This window comes from Lontra canadensis, unplaced genomic scaffold, assembly GCF_010015895.1.
Source record: "Lontra canadensis isolate GAN:19392208 unplaced genomic scaffold, GSC_riverotter_1.0 scaffold26, whole genome shotgun sequence".
In the NCBI taxonomy this organism is placed as follows: Eukaryota; Metazoa; Chordata; class Mammalia; order Carnivora; family Mustelidae; genus Lontra; species Lontra canadensis.
The window spans coordinates 15,558,878-15,581,384 of NW_022631020.1; the positions used below are offsets into that span (position 1 = coordinate 15,558,878).

At 34.3% G+C, this 22,507-nt stretch overlaps 1 non-coding gene across 1 annotated transcript; it reads left to right on the top strand.

The window, feature by feature from the left end:
- The first annotated feature begins 21,965 nt into the window (after positions 1-21,965).
- Positions 21,966-22,071, top strand: LOC116871563. The gene has a single exon (XR_004383433.1). It is a non-coding gene; the product is annotated as a U6 spliceosomal RNA (small nuclear RNA).
- Positions 22,072-22,507: the final 436 nt, after the last annotated feature.

Consider the following 22,507-nt stretch of genomic DNA (forward strand, 5'->3'; position numbering starts at 1 on the left):
CAGATGAAATGGAGTCCACTTGAACCACAATACTACTAAGCCTCCACCTTTGATAAGGTTTGAGATTTGTGGGAGAAGCTGTCATGGAGCTAAAAGTACATCTAGCCCAGGAGTCAGAACAGCTCCAGCAAAGAATCTGGCAGATGCTTAGTAAGCTGTAGGCCCATTTGCTGCTCCAGGAACTGATATGCTTGTCTATAATTCAGAGAAGGGAAAGCATATCTGGCTGACACTCACTGAACGGTGGGCCTGGACGCACCCACTTCAGTGTGGCCGTGGCCGTGGCCGTGGCCCTATGCACACTCAGCAACAGCCTCTAATGCCCATGGCATTTTCAGAGTGCAAAATGAAAATGGGTGTTTGTGCCATTTACCTTCCAAATTGTATTACCAAAATGTCTGTTGAGGCTCATTCTAACCTAAAACATTTCAGGGGAAGGAATTATTGGTAGTGTAGTTCTGTACTCAAAAGTAAATGTTCGAATGATATTCTTTTTGCAACCATAAAATGTATGATCAGTAGAGCTTATCTTAAGGAAAACAGTGCTGTTTGCATCAGATTTCTTAAAATTTTTAAAAATTTTAACCATTTCACACCTCCTCTTATGTCATCCTCTGTATATTGCACAAACTTGCATTATTCTAATCATCTTTGTTCCTAGTATTTCTGGGTAGATCAAGAGTTCCAAAGAGCTTTTGTTTTAATAAAGTTGATCTTGGAACATGGCTTTGAAATCTTTTTTTTTTTTTTTTTTTTTTTTTTACAGTGTAGGGCTTGTCATGAGTCTGAAAAATAACTCCCTCATACTTTCAAGGGGGCATCTTTAAACTCTTCCTTCCTCTTACCTGTCATGGTGAATCAATCTTCAAATTCTTTTACATGTCCTTTGCTTTCCTTTTTCTTTCTTTTTTTCTTTTTGTTACCGGTCAGCATTCCAGTTAAAATTCTTATAACAGCCAGTATAACTTGTATACCTCTTCCCTCAGTGACCCCCAAGGTAACTATCTGATATTTCCACACTTCTGTCTTCCAACTCCTCTTATATTTACAACAAACTGATTTTCCTGAATCATTTTCCTGAGCAAAATATTTAATACTGTTCCATTGTTTTAATGGCTATGTTTTAACTTCCAAAACTGGCATTCAAACTTATCTGTAAATTGACTCTTTCCTAATCCCTTCCATTCCCATGCCAATTTCTTCTTTAGGGAGTCCTCTTTGGTCTCCAGCACTTATGATTTCATTGGAGGAAAGATGGGTGTGGCAACTACGGAACTGCCATAGAAATATATTTAAAATATATTTAGCCAGACAAACCATGAGGAAAACTGTAGTACAGTTTGTGTTTGTGTGTGTGTGTGTGTGTGTGTGTGTGTGTGTGTGTGTGTTTAGTTTATACCTTAGGGAAGATTAGGAAATGTAAAAACAAACAAGAAAGATTCTGCAGTGAATATTTTAGCATGTTACCTTTTACTTTTTTCTTTTTAGTAGATTAAGTCATCCAAAATAGAGATGGGACCCATCATTGTAAAACAGTCTTATTAGATTGATAGCCATTGTTCTTAGGGATACAGTGCTCTTTTGGAAAGAGGGCACTTACTTTGGAAAACTTACTTTGGGAAATTCAGGGCATTTTTGATAGTATACCTAAGTTATCAGGAATGAAAGATAAAAGGATTCTGGGGAAAAGATGTTCCCACTAATACTTACTATAACTTCCTTTGTGTTTTAAATCTTCGGAAACCAAGATGCCAGAAAGGATACAGAATGCAGAGGAATCTCATTTGCCCTGACATTTCCAGACTAATTCTAATACTTACCCAGTCCAGGTCTAGACTTATCATAGTTGACAAGTAACTGCCCTAAGAGGTATCTTAAACTTTTAATCAGAGAAGAAAATGTAGCAATATAACTGAGAAGCCAAATTAGAGACTTAAAGCATATAAAAAAGGAAGGGAAAGGGTGCAGAAAAAGCATAAAAAAACATTGCCAAAAGTAAAATTTAAAAAGCTTGCTTCCTTGGGTAACGAGGAAAGAGAAATATAATAGCAGATGGCACTAAATAGGCAGTAACTTTTAATTTTCTTTTTCTTCTGTCATTACCTAAACTGTCAGCTCATATCAGAAAACCCAAATACGATATATAAGAGATAAGGAAGCAAAATTTCAGAGAAAAATAAAGAAAATGTGAACAATGGATCACTTAAACTATTCAGGTATATTTAAAGTCCTAGCCCCAGTGGTTTCAAGGCATAGAATATATACAGTTATCTCAAGTTATGACAGAGTTATCAGCAATCCTTTCTCATACATCAAGAAAGTATAAGGGGGGTACTAAACTGGAAATGCCAAAATAGATTTTTGTGTGTGTTCAGTGAGCCAAAGTCATGTCTTTTTTGATGACTTAACTTCATATTTAACAGATACTTTTGAACATCTATTCCAGGTTCTGACCTAGAAAATGGAGGGAGATTTAAAAAGAATATTCAGGGCCAACCTAGGAAAACAATAGATTTGTAGTTGATATAGGACTGTGAGATTGAGAGTATAATGGAAGGAAAGTCCTCCTGTAGAGGTAAACACAAAGTGTTGCACAGAGAGAAAATAGTCCGTTTTCACTGCAGGACACATACAAATAAGACTTACAGAAGAAATAGCATCCAGAGTTCTGAGTGGCTCAGTCAGTTGAATGTCCAGCTCTGGTTTTAGTCAGGTCAGATCCTGACCTGTGATCTCATGGGTTATAGGATCCAGCCCCATTTGGGGCTCTACACTCAGCAGGGAGTCTGCTTGGGAATCTCTCTCTTCCTCCTCCTCTGCCCCTCCCCCTACTCGTGTTCTCAAAAAAAAAAATATAAATCTTAGGGAAAAAAAGAAATATCATCATAATGGATAAGTAGGTATCTGAAGGGTAGAGGGAAAAGCATTAGATGAACTCTTAATATCTGTTATTTATTTAAAGCATAAGGAGTATATTGGAGTGACTAGATTATAGGACATATATCAAGAAGGAGAGAGTGGCATGGGATGAGGTTTTTAAGTTAATTTAGGACAAAATTCTGTATGCCACAAGGAGTTTGTTTTTAACCTCAAAACCTTAATAATACCTTTCTTTTTTTTTTTCTTTTTTTGAAATAAAAAGGTTAAAGAACTTTTTCTGCCCTGGAAACAATAGCAATAAATAGAATTTATTTTGTACACCCATACAAAACCTTATCCACATACATATGGCCACAGGAAGCTTCCAAAAAGGGAGCTGAATAGTTGGCTTTTGGTGTGACACCTAAAAAGTGCCGGCAGACACACCCAAGGGCAGGAACTCAGCAGCTGTGCCTGCCTGCCCCCTGGGAGGCGGGAAAGTTGGTTAGAGGCAAGTTATGTGACTCTGCACCAGCTGAAACCCCAGTAGCACTGAGTGCCCAGGAGCATGGAATGGCAGAGGTTAAGCTGGGGGCTGGCTGAGGAGCCAGGTAGGATTCTTCTGGATGCCATGACAAGAAGGCTTTATCTTTGACAGTAATAAAACTTTGTATTTTGTTTAAGCAGATAAGTCATGGGTTTGAGGAGGATAATTTTGGTAGTATGAGTGGGAAGAATTGCTTGAACCAGATTAAAGACATTGATTTAAATAACATTGGCATTTAGGTAGCAGTTGTATCAATGAAGAGAGAATTGCCCCTTGAAGACAAGGTGGAATGCAAGGTAACACCATTGGTCAGTCAGTATGTTTAGTGGAGGTTAGTCAGTTATAAGTGAGGCAGTCATGAGAGTGGGTTGAAGAGGAGGCCAAAAATAAAACAATGCCAAGTTATATGTGTAATGCTTTTTAGATTACAAGTGATATTTGAGTTCTGTAATCCTTATGTTTGTTATCACAATTTTCCACTTGGAGAAGAAACTAAGATTCAGAAAATTTAATTGATTCAAAGCAAACTTAATAAGTAGAAAAAACAGAATGTGAAACTCTTTTTAGCTTAGCACTTTTTCACTATAATACAAGAAGCATAAAAGTAAACAAAACAATCAAAAACTCAAGAGTATTCACATAAAACTTAAATATTTAAAGTGGCAAGTCGTTTTCCTGATTTTATGTTACTTGATAGTAACCAAGAAGAGAGTTTTCATAGCTATCTTTGATCTTGTAGCAATTTTGAACAAACTATAAACCTAGGCTAGCACTTATTTTCTTAAATAAAATTTGTTGGCACTCGGCCATGTCCATTCATTTATCTGCTTATGGCTGCTATGGAGTCTAATGATGAAGTTTTGCTGCAGCAGAGTTATAGGGCCCGCAAAGCCTAAACTATTTACTGTCTGGGTCATTAAGGAAAAATATCAGTGACTGCTAATTTTTATCCTTAACTCTATGACCTAGTTATTTGTACTTAATATAAACAGTTTTTAAATATATTAAAAAATAATCATATCATTGGTTGTATACTATGGGAGAAGAACTTAAGAATGGTGATAAAATAAATAGGAAATTTATGTTTATTTAGGGAAGGTATAAAATATTTCCAGATTTGCAGATATTACTGCAGTTACAATGATTTGTTTTCCTTAACTCCTCTATTTCAGTGATTTGCTTTTCATTTTTGATGGAGTACAACTTCTTTTATTATTATTTTTGGTTATTATTAATTCTACCTTACTCAAAGTAACAAAGATTTTCCATTATCTTTTTTTCTAGTTCTGTCTTGTTTTTGGGGGGGGGGGGTTAAATTGAGGTCTGAAACACACACTGCACTAATTTTACATATGTATATAGGTATGTATATTTATATATGGACTAAAAACCAATATGACCAGTCCCTCTCTCTCTCCTCTCCTCTCACTCCTCTTTCTTTCATATAGATATCCAATTGTTCTTACATCTTTTCAAAACTCTGTCCTTTCTCCACTTGGCACCTATTAGAAACTGAATTGTGTTCCTCCAAAACTCATTATGTCTAAGTCCTAATCACCAATATGACCAAATTTGGAGATAGGCCCCTGAAGGAGGTAAGATCAAGGTCATAAGGTCATAAGGGTGAGGCCCTAATCCGCTAGAACTGGTATATTTAAAGGAAGAAAAAGAGATACCCGGGACCTCTCCCAGCACTTGTACCACAGAAGGTCCATGTGAAGACACAACAAGGCAGCCTTCTCTAAACACAAAGAAAGTCTCCATCAGAAACCAGTCCTGCTGGCAACTTGATGCAGCCTCCAGAATTATGTGCGTGGCTGGGGAGGGAGGAGGATTTCTGTTGTTTAAACCACCCAGTCTGTGGTATTCTGTTATGGTAGTCCAAACCATCTCTGTTATGGTATTCTGTTACAGCTGTTATGTTGCATAACAGCAACCTTGTAAAAAATCAATTGACCACAATATATGGGTATATTATGTATTGTTGATCTATTTGTCAATTCTTAGGACACAACCACAGTCCACTGATTACTGTGGCTTTATAATAAATACTGACATCAGGTAGTATGTGTCACATTTTTGTTTTTCTTGATCCTTTACCCTTCCATAATGAGTTTTAAATTCAACTTAACAGATTTCACCAAAATTCCTTGTTGGATTTTAATTATGATTGTGTTTAATCTGTTGATCAGTTTGGGGAGGATTTATAGCTTAACAGTATTGAGACTTACAATCTATGAGCACAGGCTATCTATTTATTTAGGCCATCTTTGATTTCTTTCATCAATATTTTATAGTTATTTGAATATATTGTGCATATATTTGATTGCACACCTAATGATTTTGTGATTTTGATGTATCTTTGAAAATACAAACAGTACTTTCTGGGGCACCTGGGTGGCTCTGTCAGTTAAGCATCCTGCTCTTGGTTTCAGCTCAGTCATGATCTCATGGGTTGTGGGATGAGCCCCACGTCTGGCTCCACACTCAGCAGGGTTCTGCCTGAAGAGTCTCTCCCTCTGTACCCCCCCCAACTCCTGTGCGTGCATGCACATGCACACTCTCTCTTTCAAATAAATTAATTATAAAAATACAAATGATACTTTCTTAATTTTTAAATTTCCTATTCAATTTGAATATATAGATCTTATTTTTTTTATATTGAACTTCTGTCCTGCTTGCTTTGATTTTTAGAGTTAAAATTCTATTTATAAGTCACCAAAGTTTTATTAAGTTTCAAATTTCATAAAAACAGGTATATTTAAATATGTCTTAGTAATATTGTACTACACGAAAACATAAAGCTTTCTCTTTGTCCCTATTTGACTTGATTATGATAAAAAAATGTGTTGGTGGTTTGCTACATGTTGCTTCTATCCTGGAAGTTCAAAATATTAAAAAAAAATACGATATTAACAATTTCCCAGGAAGCCATTTTAGCTCAAAGTGGGAAATTCAATATAATTAGAGTTGCAGAAATTATAGGGTAAGGAAGCTGCCAAGAGGAGATGAACACTTGTAAAAAGTACTAAGATTAATATAAATTAGCTAAATAAACAACAGAAAACAATATAACTGCAAAGAGAAGTTATAATATGTCCAATATCCCAGAATGATGGCACTGCTCAATCCTTTCCTGAAATTCCGAATTATTCATAATATATATTAGAATATGGTGTGTTTTGTTGGTGAGGAAAAAGATTAGGATAAAGAGGTAGACATTACCAGCTAATGGAGGGCCTTCCTTCCAAGCTATGGAATTTAAAATGTATAAAACTATAACAAAAGCAGAGGGAATGTATTAAATTGGGAAGATAATTTTTAAGGGAGAAGATTGATACAGAGCAGTAGCCAAATAGATGTGGAAGCTGAAGGAAAAGGTAATTATTCAGATTGGGAAATAGAGTAATTTCTTTCAAGCTTTGTCAGTGGGCCTATAAAATCTCTACATTATTTCAATAATAGTGTAATAAGATTCTGTAATTTACTTTTTTCTGCTTACAATATATATATTCTAAACATTCTTGAGTTTATTGTTATTACTGTAATAGTTTATACGCTACTTCATTAAGTGGCAACCCTATATTATAGTTTGTTTATCCATTCTCTGCTGCCAACCAGTTTATCTCTAGTTTTTCATCTTTACAAAATTTGCTAAATGCCTATACTTTTTCCTCATTTTATATTTTCCTTAACCAAGGAGTAAGAAGTGTAAGGATGGGAGGAAAAGTTGTCAAAACTCTTAGGATTCTTAAATTTCTTTATTGCTTTTCTCTAGTAATGTATAAAAATTCCCATTATCCCATAAACTCAGAGTTTTTATCTGTACTGTAACCTTTTATAACTAACATTATGGGTAGAAAAATTACTTTTGTTTAATTAGTGTTTATGTAAGACCATAGAATATCACTTAGTATATATGGTAATGAATAAAAATCATGCATAACTTTATTCCTAAAATTATTTTTGCACATGATATTTTGAAAGATTAGACTTTCTGACCACTAAATATATTCTGCTTTTTTGAAGTAAATACTGAGTAGAATTTAGACAAATTCATCACAATGAAATTGAATAAGACATTCCCACCCCAAATTCAGGTAAATCCATCAAGTCAAAAAACCATGAAGAGCCTAATTACTGCTAGTGTAAGCCATGAAGAAATACCCTTTGGTATTTACTTTCTTAAGGGCAATATATGATATGTTGAATGGTTTTCTCTTGGGCTTTTGAGATTCAGTGCCTTTTTTTTTTTTTCCTTAGACACATTAAATTTATAAGAGCGAAAGCAGACTTTAGCATGACTTATGCATAGTTACCTGTGTCAGAGGGGTTCTATGTGGCTTATCATTAAGGTAAAAAAAAAAAAAAAAAAAAAAACCCAAAAAAACCCTTTTGATAAAGCATCTTGAACCCCCAGAGTAATGGAACAAAAAATGTGAAATAATAAATACAGATGATTTTACAAAGCTGTTTTACAAAGGTAAAGTATTTTTATCATTCTGTCTACAGATAAATGAAATATATAAGGATGAAATAACACTAAATGTCATTTCATGTATCTAGTTCCTAAATATCTATGGCAGACAAGTCTATAAATCATGGGAGCTAATATGAATACCTTTTCTCTGAGGCTTCACTTAATCATAACTCTAAGGATAGAGTTTAAAGAAAAATTTAAGAATCTGAAAGTAAAAAATATCTACTTGAGAATTCTGAATTATGATCTTCATATAAAGAATACTGAATGATTTATAGCTCATTCGGTTCATCCTTCTTCTAACACGCATTACTAAATATTAACTTCATTTCAGGCCTGGTGCATATTACCATGCTACAAAGATGAGGAAGCCCGGGGCACCTGGGTGGCTCAGCGGGTTAAGCCTCTGCCTTTGGCTCAGATCATGATCTCAGGGTCCTGGGATGGAGCCCCACATCGGGCTCTCTGCTCAGCGGGGAGCCTGCTTCTCCCTCTCTCTCTCTTTGCCTGCCTCTCTGCCTGCTTGTGATCTCTCTCTGTCAGATAGATAAATAAAATCTTAAAAAAAAAAAAAAGATGAGGAAGTCCTTTATATTAATTCTGTCTAAAATAATTTATAGCATGTGATAATGTTTTGTATGCTGGTTGTATTTCTAAGCATTAGGACTTTAAGTTTTGAGGTTGATAGGGGCACCTGGGTGGCTCAGTGGGTTAAAGCCTCTGCTTTTGGCTCAGGTCAAGATCCCAGGGTCCTGGGATCAAGCCCCTCACCGGGCTCTCTACTCAGCAGGGAGCCTGCTTCCCCCTCTCTCTCTGCCTGCCTCTCTGTCTACTTGTGATCTCTGCCTGTCAAACAAATGAATACAATCTTTAAAAATAAATAAATAAAATTTAAGGTTGATGTCTTACAGCAAAACCTTTAAGAAGAGGTATGTGGATTGAGCATAATGGGAATTTCTGGAGCACATAACTTGGCATCACAGACCTGGTTACCAAAATCAGATAAGTGTCTAAGTAAAAGTAACATCATTCCAATGAAAACAGAGAGGCATCTGAGAATGATTGCAATAAAAGGAGAATGCAGTGTTGTGCTATAAATGTAATAATTGAACACCTTTGCAAAGCCTTATATAAGAAGCCTAGTGCTCATGAACAAGAACAGGAAACAATGGAGGCTGATTGCTTTTAGAACCAAAACATCTGATAAAAAACTTCAAGAAAAATTCTGAAGTAGAAATGTAAACATTGAGACACTGCAGATGCAGTTAAACAGGATTAGAGTGGGCTGACACAAGAAAGGTTAATTAGAAACAGTTATAGGCAGGCTAAGCATTGATAACTGTAAATTTTATGGATTTTTTTGCAGTATTTGGAAATGCATTTGGCATACTTGCTATATTTAAACAAGGAAAAAATTTTCCTTTAAATTCACTGACATTTATTAAAAGCTTAATCTGGATAAAAATAACTATTAAAATTTTGGAGTCTGATTCATTAATTTTTTTTTAGTCTTTTTTTTTAAGATTTTCTTTATTTATTTGACAGATAGAGATCGCAAGTAGGCAGCGAGGCAGGCAGAGAGAGAGGAGGAAGCAGGCTCCCCGCTGAGCAGAGAGCCCAATGTGGGGCTCCATCCCAAAGCCCTGGGATCATGACCTGAGCCAAAGGCAGAGGCTTTAACCCACTGAGCCACCCAGGTGCCCCTGATTCCTTAATTATTTTAACCAACAAAAAAGGGAACAAGATTTCCATATTTAAAACCCTCTGGTTTTCTACTCAAAGGAGAGCTACTATTAATCACCGTGAGGTTCTATGAGTATAGTTGTTTTATTTACAAGGTGGGCTGGAAGTATCCACTTCTCTTAATAGTGAATGGAACAATATAGTGGCAATCAATTAGCTATCATTTCACTTGGAATGAATAGAAAAATCTATTTAAAAACAACAGAGAAAAGTGGATACAAGAGCCATGCTGAAGGGTGTTGGGGTGGCTCAGTCAGTTAAGCGGTTTAGCCTCTGCCTTCTGGTCAGGGCATGATCCCAGAGTTCTGGGATCAAGTCCCACATCTGGCTCCTTACTAAGCGGGGTATCTGCTTCTCCCTCTCCCTCTGCTTGCTGCCCTCCCTGCCTGTGCGCCCTCTTTCTCTCTCCCTCCCTCTCTCTCTGCCTCTCTCTCCTTCCCCCCTCTCTCTTTCCCTCTCTGTCAAATAAAATCTTTAGAAAAACAAAAAACAAAAAATCAAGAGTCGTGCTGAAGATCTTTGCTAAGAATATTGTCTGATGGTAGAAAGCTTTGTAGGTTTAGCTTACTCACTTTATAAATTAAATAATTCTATAGATAATAATAATTAAAATGCCTAATAGTTCTAAAATTCTGAGGCATGATACATGTAGTGAGTCCTTAATTTTTTTTTTTAAGATTTTATTTATTTATTTGACAGACGGATCACAAGTAGGCAGAGAGGCAGGCAGAGAGGAGGAAGCAGGCTCCCTACCGAGCAGAGAGCCTGATGTGGGACTCGATCCCAGGACCCTGGGATCAGGACCTGAGCCGAAGGCAGAGGCTTTAACCCACTGAGCCACCCAGGTGCCCCAGTGAGTCTTTAAATTTTATATACTGGTCCCCCAAGAAAGGAAGAACAATCAAATATAATAAAGAATAAAATATTGCTTACTTCTTTATATTCTTAATGTTCCATAACCACATGTGGGAAACATGAATTAATATATCTTAGGGGAAAACCATCTTGGACCTCTATTCAGGTTTTCCCTCAGCCTCTAATATCAGTCAAGCATGAGAGTACCCACAACATTTATCCTCCTACTACTCCTTAATGGTTATGGATGTTGCCTGAGGAACTCTACTGAATTGTCTTACTGTTCCTGAAATATCTATAAAAATCTCCTGTGTCTTCCCAAATAATTGAATAAATAATAAATTAATTAACATGTGTATGTATTTTATATAAGATGCTCTAAATTCAAAGGAGAAAACAAAGTGAAGATAAAAATCAAATTAGATCTCTTATAGCCTTGATAAGTAGATCATAGACACACAGGATCTATAACAGAAAGGAGTTATGGAGTGGGGTGCCTGGGTGACTCAGTGGGTTAAGCATCTGTCTTTGGCTCAGATCATGATCCCAGGGTCCTGTGATGGAGCCCCAAGGCTCCCTGCTTTGTGGAGATTCTGCTTCCTCTCCTCTGCTCCTCCCCTGCTTGTGCTCTTTCTCTTGCTCATTCTCTCAAATAAATAAAATCTTTAAAAAAAGATGAAAGGAGTCGTGGAAGAATGCAGGTTTGATCTTTATCAAATAGTCTTCTATGGGAAATCATTATTAAAACCTTGGAAGGGTAATATATTTTATGCCTATCCTACTTATTGATGAAATGCTACAATAAAATAAAATAATAATAGTATGCAGAAAGTAAATGAAAAAAATTAATACAAATTTTAAAATGTATCCTCTTTATTAGAGAATCTGACACTAAAAGTTAATAATTATTTCCTTCTCAGTGGGATTAAAACAGAGGAAAAATTATTCAGAAAGTACAGACTATTGAACATAACTTTCTAAAAGTTGTTTATATACATAATTATTGCTTTTCAAAAATTATTTAATTCCAAGTTTAAAATCAATGTAAAAATATTGTGTAATAAATCTTAAAGGTAAATTTTAAATCTTTAAATAATGTGGTTATTCATCATTATATGTAATTCTTCCATTTAAAAGTAAATTTTAAATCTTTAAATAACCACATTATTTAAATAACCACATTATTTAAAGATTTAAAAATTTACTTTTAAATGGAAGAATTACATATAATGATAAATAACCACATTATTTAACATACATACTCACTGAGCTATGTCAAGCATATTTTTTCATAGGACACTTACGTAAAATTGAAAAGCAAGAAATGATGTAAATTAGAAACAATACAGTTTGTTCTCAAGTTTCAGTAGTCATAAAACAATTATTTATATTTACATATTTTACCTAGAGAACAAATTTTATCTGCCTTATTTGAATTTGTATTCTCAAGGGGGTCTATTTGTTTCCATGCTTTTGTAAAACTTTGAAATGTTTTGGAACTGTAGACAATTATAAAAATAAGCAAACACAAAAAGCCATAGTGAGGATGCCTCAGTTCTAGAGAAGTGAAGATTCCTCAGTTTGTTGATGCATGTTCTTTTATGTGCATAAACATACCAATGCATATATAAGTAAATACATAGAAAAAGGACAATTTAAATAGTCCATTGTCTTTTTGAAAACATGTGTTGTATTATCTGATAATCATGCTTAAATTTTACATTCAAAATAATACAAGTAACAAGGTATTGCTTATGCCAATATTAACTTTGGTGTCACCCACATAGCTGCTACCTGGCATCAAATACAGTTTCCCCACTTCGCAGTGTAATACCAGATGTAATACCAGAAACCATAGAACTGCTAAAAGAAAACATCAGGGAAAACTTCTTGACGTTGATCTTGGAAATGATTTTTTGGCTATGACATCAAAAGCACAGGCAACAAAAGCAAAAATAAACAAGTAGGACTACAAACTTTTTTAGCTTTTTAGCTATTGCACAGCAAGTAAACAATAAAAAAAATGAAAGGACAACCTATAGAACAGGAAAAAAATATTTACAAACCATACAAAAATATATTTACAAACCATACATATAGTAAGAGGTTAGTATCCAGAATATGTAAGGAACCAATACAACTGTAGCAAATAATAACCTCATGAAAAATAGGCAGTGGACCTATATAGACGTTTAAAAAAAAAAAAAAGCGTACAGATAGCCAACAGGTATATGAAAAGGTACTCAAAATCACTAACCATCAGGAAAATGCAGATGAAACTCACAATGAGATTTCACCTCACACCTGTTGGGATAGCTATTATTAAAGATAGAAGAGATATCAAATGCTGGCAAGAATGTGCAGAAAAGGAAATCCTTGTGCACTATCAGCTGGAGTGTAAATTGGTGCAGCTAATATGGAAAGCAGTATGCCGTTCTTTAAGAAATTAAAAATAAAACTTCTGTATAATATGGAATGCCACTTCTGCATATATATCCAAAGGAAATGAAATCAGTTTCTTTTCCAAGAGGAATCTGTACTCCCATGGTCATTGTAGCATTATTCCCAATACCCAATACCCAAAATACAAAAACAGCAAAAGTACTTGTCCACAGATGAATGGAAGAGATGTGATATACATACACAATGGAATATTATCCAGCCATAAGAAATTGTCATCTGAGACAATGTGGATGAACCTGGAGAATGTTATGCTATATGAAATAAGTCAAACATAAAAGATATGATACCACTTATATGTGGAATCTAAAAGAGTCAAACTCATAGAACCAGAGAATAGAATGTTAGTTACCAGGGCTTGGGGTTGGGAGAAATGGGAGAATGTTGGTAAAAGAGTACAAATTTTCAGTGATAGATGAATTTTCTGGGGATTTAACATGCAGCATGATGAATGTGGTTACTTGAAATTTGCTAAGAGAATAAATCTTAAGTGTTCTCATCACACATGGCAACTATGTGAGGTAATGGATGTGTTTATTAGCTCGATTGTGGTGATCATTTTACTATATCTATCTATATATATGTACACACACATATATATATACACACATATGACTTGATTTTATATATATATATAAAATCATCAAGTCATCAAGTTGTACCATTTAAATATGTACAATTTTTATTTGTCCATTATACCCTAAAGCTGGCAGGAAAAAAAAAATGTGCATAAGAATACTAGAGGAGTGATTGCTAGCACAAGAATCTGGTAAGATCTGTCATATTTATTAACTTCACAGTATGTGGAATGCTATAAAATCAAAATGTAAAGCTCAAACTACCTTAGGTTATTGTTATTATATGAATGCATTTTGGTGATTGTTTTGTTTTCAGGATTGTACAAACACATTCATGTTTGTTTATAGGAGGGCTGCAATGTTATCTAAGATTTCACTCCCAGTTTTTTTTAAGTTTTTATTTAAATTCCAGTAAGCATGAAATGTGATGTTAGTTTCAGGTGTACAAAATAGTGATTCAACACTGCCATATAATGCCCAGTGCTCATCACAATAAGTGCATTCCTAATCCCCATCACCTATTTAACCCATCCCCCCACCGACCTCCTTCCTGGTAACATGAGTTTGTTTTCTATAGTTAAGAGCCTGTTTTCTGGTTTGCTTCTCTCATTTCCCACCCTCTCCCCTGCCCATGCTTGTTTGTTCTGTTCTTTAAATTCCACGTATGAGTAAGATTTCACTCCCAAAATTAAAACACCTTTGAGCAATGTGAAGAACCTTGGAGACTTGAAGTTGTCTTCCATTTCCATGACATCCTTTCCTGCCTTAATGGGAAGAGCTGCACCAGGTGCTTGTAACTACTGATGCTACAGACTAATGGTTGATGGGTATTCCTTCCCACTGTGAGCTGACATCATGATCAAACATCTAACAGATGGTGCCTGGGGACTATAATACCCGATATAGAAATACATGACTTTCTGGAAGAGATTATGAATCCAAAATTAGTTCATTTCTCTGGATCCATCCTATACTTTAAATTTCTTGGCATATGAGGTGAGACATTTTCTTATTTTCTTAAGCCAGCTGATTTTGTGTGTGTGTGCGCGCTGATTATGTGACTTGTGTGGTAGCACAAGTCAAACTAAAGGATACACCTTAAAAAGTTTTGCTTCTTAGATAAAAAGTTATCATTTCTAAAGTATATAAGTGTTGTGCTCTAATTAGCTCCAAATAATATCTTAGCAATAATACAAATAAGATTTAAGTATTCTCTAGGCATTAACTTATATTTCCTTTTAGAAATTCTGGACTTGATAGAGAAAAACTAAAATCTAAATCTAGTATATTTTACCGTGGATCCAAACCTGTTAGACACTATGTGATCTGCTTCAAATCATAGAACTTATACGGCTTTTCCCAGGGGATACAATTTTTTCACATTTTTAATCTTCTAATGGGACATCTTATTTCTATTAAAATATCACCTGTGAGGGCGCCTGGGTGGCTCAGTGGGTTAAAGCCTCTGTCTTCGGCTCAGGTCATGATCTCAGGGTCCTAGGATCGAGCCCCGTATCGGGCTCTCTGCTCAGCAGGGAGCCTGCTTCCCCCACCCCTGCCTGTCCCTCTGCCTACTTGTGATCTCTGTCTGTCAAATAAATAAGTAAATCTTAAAATAAAAAAAAAAAAATCACCTGTGACAAAGCACATACAGTTTCACAAGGAAGACTTTTCTGTTGATGGGTAGTATCAGTTCTGAAAAGGGAGGAACAGTTCTTCCTTATATTGAATTCAAATTCAGTTCTGGACTTACTTATTCTAGTTCCATAACCATGAGAGATACAGGACAAGTGCACCTTTAATTCACATAGCCTCAACAATTAGAAAACATTGCGCAGGTCCTCCTAAATCTTTTCTTCTCTTAGTTTATACTAAATGGTGAATTTTTATGCATTTGTCTATACTCATGTTCAAAGAAGCAGGAAACTGAGAGATCCACTGTTTCAGAAAATCCACATTCTCCTTTATTGCAAGAAATTATATATTCAGTTTGGATATATATGGTTTATATTATCTCTGAAAAGTAACCTGGTTTGGATCGTAAATTTTAAGGTCACCCCTTTTTTTGCTAACCGTTAGAAATAATCTCTTTAATCTGTCTTAATACTGATGACAATTTTAAGAGTTAATGGGGGCACATATGTGAAAATTTTAAGGTTATTGGGAGCTTTTTAATTTGTACTAATATAGTTGATAAGTAATGGATTATCCACACTTTGGAACCTAAATTTTATTATAATTTGGGGAATCTCTTTAAGAATAAAATAACACATAATTATAAGATTAGGTATAAAAATGACTTAATTTAGTAGGGGTCTTGATAAGTGAGGGGTACTATAGCTTAAGATGCATTCAGTTCGTTAAATCTAGCTTTGAACTTACAGTGCTGCTCTCTGAATCAACAATAAAGACCTACAAACTCAAAAAAAAAAAACCACAAAAAACCTACAACCTACAAACTCGCCAATGAAAATTTGGTATTTGTTTCTATTTAAGTTTCTTAAGGTAGAATTGCTAACATGGCCAGATAGACTATAACATCCATAGGTGATTTTCCCTGAACATGTAGCATAAGCAAAAAAATCATGGCTGTCTGAAATGTGTTGGCTGAAATGAAGAAATAAGAGAAGTATTTATTTGGAATTTTAGTAAGTATGTCTAATTTAAATGAAGTGCACACAACTTTTTTCTTAATTGCTAAAAATAGATAAATTTAAATTAACAGTTTTATATATTCCTTTTAATAATTTATGACAGTAGGAACCATTTTATTTGCTAGCTTTTTAAGAGCAAGATTATAAGGAAAAAAAATTTCAGTTATTTCTGTAGAAAGGAGGAAAGTGGGAGGGTGAGAGGGCATTTTAATAAATTGGCATTAAAAAAGTCTCACACAGTTGACTATATGGTTTATTTAAGTTCCCAGGGCCTGTTTTGTTACATTTGAAACAGAGAAGCTAAGGACTATATATTTATTATATGGAATTGAGTGTATGTGAGATAACTGGAAAAATCTCTGTGTATGAAAAGAAGGTGCTAATTTTCACCCTCTCTAGGTAATACAGATGGGTAGCTCAGAATAGACCACGGAACTCAAAGTGATTTGCAATCATCTGAGCTAACCTGTGGACAATGCAAATCAATATCGGGGCCTCATCAGCTTGGTAGAAAACCTTTAAAGGTGACTTGTAAGGGGAATTGTCAAAATTCCTTCAACTGGAGCAAGAAATGATGAATGTTCATGATAACTGTGTAAAGGGAGCCCATTCAGTACCCTATTTAGTATAAAACTCACTTTTTCCTTTGTGCTTCAAACTAATAAGGTTTTAAATACCCCTTTCAGCTCCTCTAATCAGAGAATTCAGGACACATTTTGCCACAGATGAGGGATCTTTAACAATTCCCTCAGTCACTTACCTTTAAAGGTTACCAGGCAGTTGCATTATAAACTCAAGTTTTTAAAGGTTTCTACAATTCCTATTATTTATCTCATCAAAGGATCATTTATTTAAAGAAATGAAATCACACACCCCTTCTTCCTGCACTGTGGTTAGTGCTTTTGGTATTTTGAAAGATTTTTTTTTGAACAGATGGGATATTTTGCTTAGGGAAAACTTACATTTGCTAGCTTTTTTTAAAACATATTTTCAAGATTGTCAAAACATTACAAAATCATTAGGAGACTCCCATGTTAGAGTCTTGTCAGACATTTCATTATAAACTTACATTAGGATTCCAGCTATTTTAAATCACCAACAGCTTCAGCCAAGCACAATCTGTTAGTGAAGTTGAAATTTGTTTGGGGAATGTTGTAAATGAATTGCTATAGTTGTAGTTCAAGAGTGTCAAAATGAGTTTGCTGATAGAGCTCTGTGAAATTAGACTGGAACCATAAATCAAGGAGAGCTACTAATTCTCTGAGATTCAGTGGTGTATTGGGAATAATGTAGTTTGTGATCAATTCTTTCTTATCATAAGGTATTCCGACAAAGTAAAGTAAGAGGAGGCTAAGTATAACCAGATTTGTCATCAATATGTAAGTGTATTTTAGCTTTTAATTGTTTATGTGTATATGATGTTAAGAAAATATATACATCTTGCTTTCCAATTGAGGACATTCAGTTTTTACTTCATGTCAATAAACTATGCAAAAGAATGCAAATAAGTGCTGTCCGATACAGATAAATTTGGTATTTTATCACTGTGCTGAAGCTAAGTCATACAACTATTTTAAAAAAGAATACTACATTTTAGTGGTTTTATAACAACGAAAGTTTAATTCCTGTTGCTAAGTGTGCTTTTTATTCAGCATAAGCTCCATGTTCTCTTCACTCCAGAACTTAAATGGTAAAAAAGCCACTATTATCTAGGACTCTTGGCATTTTTAAGTCAAAGGGAAACTAGCAACGGGAAACTATATGATAGCTTTTCAAATTTACCTCCCATTGGACAAAGCAAGCCACATGACAAGCCTGAAATCAGTGTGTGGAAAAGACAGTTTTCCTTTTGGAAGTTTTAATGTGTGTGTTTTTTTGGGGAGGGGCAATAAATATTTTGAAAAAACAGTGCAAACTACTACAAAATATAGGAAGATATAAATTTACTGGGGATATAATAATTTCTGGATATTAATTCATAGATTAAGACGAGGAGAAGTTTCTTTTCTCCTATTGGATTAGCTTTTCATTTAGTTTTCATTTATGTTTTCAGTTTGAGTTAGGATCTCAAGCCAAGATCCTAGGATTAATGAAACATTCATATACCCTCAGATCTCTATAACTGCATTACAATTATGTAAAACTTTTCAGACTAATGAATTATTCTGGACTAGAGAAAATCCAGCTTTATAGTAATTTTTATAAAAGACATTTCAATAGTAAGAAAAATAGTAGGAAAGCATTTTAGTTTCAAGCTGGATTGGTGTTCTAATTCTAATCTCAAATTTTTACAAAGGGACATAAAATATATCCACTTAAGATACAACATTTGTACTATATAGAAATGTCAATTAGCAGTTCATAAATTCATTTCTAGGTCATAAAAATAATGCTGGTTTTGACTTATAAATTCAAATTGTGTAGACATTTAGAGTTTATGGAGTCTATCTACCTGTGCTAAAATAAAATAAAAACAGCATGGTTAGGAGAGTTTTCTGATCTAATAGAATTGTATTTTAATTAATTTTAATCTCTGAATGTTTAAGGTATGTCTTAGCTTCTCTTTCAGTTGTGTTACTTGTAAATTGGAAATAGTAGGCTTTTTCAAGATTATCTTGTGAGATACATGCTCAATTTAAAGCAAAACAAAACAAAATTACCTCACTCTCTTTTCTTCTTCAGTATACCCCATCAGGAAAAGGAAATTTTTAGAAAATGAGAATTATCTTGTGGGGGAGTATATTCCTGTAGGGATCCATATGTAGTCTGCTTTGCAGAGAAACATATCCCAGGGATAGTAATTTGAATTCATGAATGAATTCATAGATGGCACCTTTCAAGAAAGATACAAAGTAAGGAGCATATTTCTTACTTTCTCCCATGAGGTAAATACTGTTCAACATTAGTGTGAAATGAAGAACAAGTAATAATATCTGAGCAGGTATGATAGCTGGACAAATGCATCTCTGGTTTTCCTCAAGTTAAGTAAAGGAGTTAAATTTATTATTTCTATGCTGTGTATTTTTCAAAACCACACATGATGTTCAAAATTGTAATTCAAAGTCAAATGCCATTGTATTAGCTACAAATCTACCTACTTACATTAGTACGTGGACTATGCAGTGTCTTATATTAAGAGCTGGAATTCTAAGGGTTTGTTTACCTTTAATTGTACAAATTTAGAAAGATGGTATATTGCAACTCTCTATAGTTCATGAATTATTATTATTGTCTACTTTTAATCCCTTAAGGATATTTTAAATTGGGCCTTTTAAGAGATTATGAATACTTATGCAATAGTTTGATATTTCTGGATTGAAACACGAGAAAAACTACAAATGACAGAATTTTTATGAATTAACATATGGGAGTCATTGTTTTACAGAAGGGACATAAAAATTATATTCATTTAACTTTTGCAACTATAAGAATCCAGTTATGCAGTTTTTGCCCTTCAGAATGAATACATTTTAAGTCTTCAAAACCTCTCAACCCATGTAAAGAATTGAAAAAAAAATCCAATGAAGCATTGAAATCCATTAACGTTTCTTTCTAAGAGCTAATTTAAAGAGGCCACTTATCATATTGTTAGTTCCCATCAGTGACTAATTTTACATTATTAGTCATTTTGCAGTAAAAGGAGTGAGTGCAAAGACCTAACAGTGGTTGTATAATTGGGAATGAAGTTCAAATCTAAAACTCAGTGTAGCTCCTTCCAAGCCTCAATAAGTGATTTAATTTTATTTGAAGTATAAGCAGGTATCTAACATAAAGTTCAGTGACTTTTATCCCCCTCCATGCTTTCACTGTTAATTAGATTGTCAAAGGTAAACATAAGTTCACTAATTGCGTATTTTCTCTAAATTATGAGAATTGAATATTTTTAAATTGAAAAGCTTAATAAAGATAAATAGCAATACCTTTCCCTTTTTGTGTGCTTCATTAACGTGTGTTGGGTATATTTGTGTTTTAACAATTGCTGTGGTAATTACTCTGTTTAGTGAACAGTAAATCTTGTATAAAGAAACAGAAGGATATTAAGCTCTGTCATTGCTCTTACTCAATAGAGGCAAAATTCCTTCTGAGAATGACTATACAATACATAAGGCAATAATTTTTTCTCTTGATTTTCTTCAAACTGGCAATAGAAAATTTAATAAATTTGGTATTTAATTCTACAATAAAAATTCAGAGTTAAGCCGTGAAAAATTTAATTATTTAAGAAACAAAATTAATTGGATTTTACCCTTAATCATCTAATAGCAAAACATTTGAGACATTCTTACAAATTTCATAAAACATTTCATGAAGGCAAAGGGCAAATATTGAGATAGAATGGAAAGAATGAGAAAATAGATGAAAAATAATGTTTAAGATGTGTTTTGACACTTCATTTTTATGATAATAATGTTTCTTCATATCTTTTACTTAACTTTGTAATTCTAATTTATACCAGTATTCGCCCATCTGCGGCTTCTAAAGGACAAAGTCATCTGTTACTAGAATTCTCAGGATATTATTTAATTAAAGTTTTGTGATTAATACCAAGCAGGAAAAAAAAAATTCCTGGCATTTTCCTAATTGTCCTATGAGAATGGCAAACACAATTATGTATCTATATTCATTCTTAATTTGCTTCCTTACTTAAAATTAGGAACTGTAGGATAAAAATGTCATTTAACTCTCAAATATAAAATCAACATGTCATGAGAAGTCATATTTTGATTATTTAAAAAAAGTGTAGCTATTTTCTATTAGTAAAATTTCATTTAGTTTGAATTTATGAGTATATATTGGAAAATTCAGACAAAGAAATTAAGAACAGTATCATATGCAGATGCTCCATTTAAGAATAATTTAATGTCCTTCATTTTCTTTTAACTCATGTTCTAACATTTACATATCAAAATAAAACTGGATTCTATTTAGAAGTTCACTTGAAAAAGATTTTAAATACGTAATTTAAATTTTTCCAAGTCATGCCAGCCTGTGAGTATTTTAGAGTAGTAGTTACAGCACAAATTTTATTGTCTCTCGTCTCATTTACTGTTACAGGAAATCAGCCCCGTGCTGAGACATCTATTTATGCTAATCTCCAGTCACTGTTACATGTGTGCTAAAACTCTCCAGATCTGGCAATAATCACCACTTTGCTGTAGCCATTTTCTCCTCCCCTTTACTAACTGTATTATTGATGAATTCCAATACAGATGCTACATAAATGCTCTTCGCTTCCATCAGAAATTCTGATGCTTATGGTGAAAATGGAATCAATGCAGAAGGTATAATCATTGATGAAAGACTCTACAGGACTAAAAGAAGTAGAAAGGGGCGCCTGGGTGGCTCAGTGGGTTAAAGCCTCTGCCTTTGGCTCAGGTCATGATCCCAGGGTGCTGGGATCGAGCCCCTGCATCAGGCTCTCTGCTCAGCAGGGAGCCTGCTTCCCTGCCTCTCTGCCTACTTGTGATCTCTGTCAAATAAATAAATACAATCTTAAAAAAAAAAAAAGAATTAGGAAGATCACCCTCTCATTTTCTCTTTTTTGCACATTATTGACTTCGAATCTGAGCATCTCCAATTGCATCCTCAGTGTTTCTCCTTAGAGAAGTAAGTTCATCAGCAGCCGAGTCGGTCTCCACCAGTCCTTCACCTGATGAGCTTTCCTTCTTCTTTTCTCTTTCGGCAACACAGAAAACTCTTCTCCTCTGACCTCTCATCTGTTCATCAACCAAAGTGAATTGTTAAACTCCACTCACCCAAACAGCATAATTGTATAAAACAAAGAGCACGTGCTTGCCACAGCAGCCCATATACTACAGTTGGAACAACACAGAAGATAAACATAGCTTCTTGCGTAAGGATGACATGCAAATTTGTGAAGCATTCCGTATTAAAATTTTTTAAGAAGTTGAAAAATAAAACACTGATTTAATTTTGAAGAAGAAAAATCCATCTGTGACTTCAGGTTTCAGCTACAGTATGAGAAGAACTTGGATATTAGCACTCCTGTGCTCACACCAAGAAAAGAGGTTAAATTGAAATTTGGTGACTTTCTTAGACTCATTGGAGAATTTGTGATTCCCATGGCACATGAACACTCCAAATTCTAGAGAGACTGCAAGTATAGAGAATCGTATCAGAGATAGGCTTACCTAGAGTAGAAGGTACAGAAACCATAAACTGGTAGGACAACTTACATAGTCACTTTGGTTGACTTGCTGGAGGCTGAGGGTGGATTAGCATGAGCTGGGCAAACTGGTGAAAGCTATAGTAGTAGATGGGCCTTCATAATTTTGTAGATTTTACCCTTAGGAACCCACTAAATTTTAAT